Raw genomic sequence first — 1,970 nt, forward strand, 5'->3', positions numbered from 1 at the left:
GCCTGACCCCTGAGACCCTCACTTTGGGGGGCTGTCACCAGGCACAGGAGGAGACCCAGCAGACTAATCTTCTCCTAGACCACAGCTCTGCCTTCCCAGAGACCTCAGCCCTGTGTGAGGGGAGAGCTGTGAGCCTGCACAGCCCAGGAGAAGATTTACCCTGGAGCCTGAAGAGATATTTGCATGTGGTTCAGCCTTTTCTATAAGTCTAGGGCCGGAGGTCAGGCTGCCCTGGTCATCCTGGAGTCCCTGTTAGGGCATCTCTTCCGTTGACCTCACTCACCATGTAAGTCAGGGACAGGGGATCACCTGGGTCATGAGCACATTGGAGTTAGGTCAATGAATGGCCTAAATTCTCTGAGAATAAGAAATTGTTGACTCAATGAGTAGGTTACACCTTTAACTTCTCATGAATCTTTTAACCACGTGTCAAAGGGATTAGCATTTGTACAGACAATTTTTGAATCTCAAAATCTTATTATATCCACATTTCCAGATTTTTAAAATCTACTTTTTTAGAAATACTTCCTATCTTTGTACAGAAAATAAAAATAAAAGACAGCCATTCTCAATATCTTAATTTATGATGTTATTTTGATCTGAGAAACTACTCCCAAGCACAGAAAGGTGAGACACCTATGATTCTTGAAATTGGGAAATTTTGTGATTATGTCTGCAGCTTCCTGAGAAAACTATTTTATATGCAAGCTCATGGCCTATTGAAGATGCCCCCCTAATAGATTCATCAGAAATAGTCATGGCTTTAATTGGAGAAAATACATGAAATAAAAGCAGTGATCATGTATGTGCACAACTCAGAATCATTCATATGTTGAAATGATGAAGGATGGAGTTGGAACTGTTTCCTCAGTCTAGTGTCATCAGTGATGTTGGGGTTCAGAGGGAGGTGAGTGAACAGAATTCCTACCATAGAATTTCTCATTGGAAAGGGAACTACAACCCTGAGAGAAAACCCTCATCCCAGCCCTTCCCTCCCCTTCCCCTGGGAGGTCACTGTGGTCAGAAGGTGCTGGGCTCTCCCACAAACATGTAATGTCCTTAATGTATTATGTGTACATTCTGTCATCAGACATTTGATTTGGAAATACATTCATTATGTTTATGTTTTAATCTGTGCAATGGAATCTTTGATGGGACAAAAGTCTTTAATTTTAACCATGGCTAATTTAACAATATTGTCTGTAATGGGTATTATTTTGGGTGATTTTCACAAAGAATTTCCCAGAAATTGCTGGGCCTCCACTGTCCATTGGCTTCAGCAGCCACAGGGGCTGGAGAAGGTTCTGGTACCAGAGGGGAACGCTGCTGGGAAAGTACCCATAAATGTGGACTTGATTGTGGACATGGGTGAGGGGAGGAAGCTGGACTGTTTGAGTCACATGACAGAAAAGTGCCTGATGCTCAGGAGAGAGAGTTACTGGACATATGGGTTTAAAGCCTCCTCCAGGGCAGGCCCAGAAGGAAGTGTAGGGCATGATAGGGAGAGCTTGTATGATCCTAGAAAATAGCTGAATAATAATGAGCATGAGTTCATTGAAGTAGGAACGTTAGAGATGATGCAGGCAGGGATCAAGAGCAATAAGGAACCTCTCACTGCAAACTAGTGGGAACGAGACCCCTGCTTCCTACATGCACATTCTCAGTGTCTCTGTTCTAGAAGGTGACACCTTCCCAGCCCTAAGGTATTCCCACTTGGACACCTTTGGGCTGATTAACCACATGGTCTCACCATGAATCACCGAAGTTGCATAAGTCATTGGGGTCCCATTTATGAAATCTCTCAACACTCACTGGGAAGAGTTCACATTCCTCACTGGAGGAGCCAAGGTGACGGTGTGTCTGTAAGAGGAGCCTTCATTCCATTAGAGCAGGGCTCCTGTCTCAGTCCATCGTCTTCATTGTAATCACCATCATCATCATCATCTTCATCATCATCATCATCATCATCA

Source organism: Myotis brandtii, unplaced genomic scaffold (genome assembly GCF_000412655.1).
Source record: "Myotis brandtii unplaced genomic scaffold, ASM41265v1 scaffold3168, whole genome shotgun sequence".
In the NCBI taxonomy this organism is placed as follows: domain Eukaryota; kingdom Metazoa; phylum Chordata; class Mammalia; order Chiroptera; family Vespertilionidae; genus Myotis; species Myotis brandtii.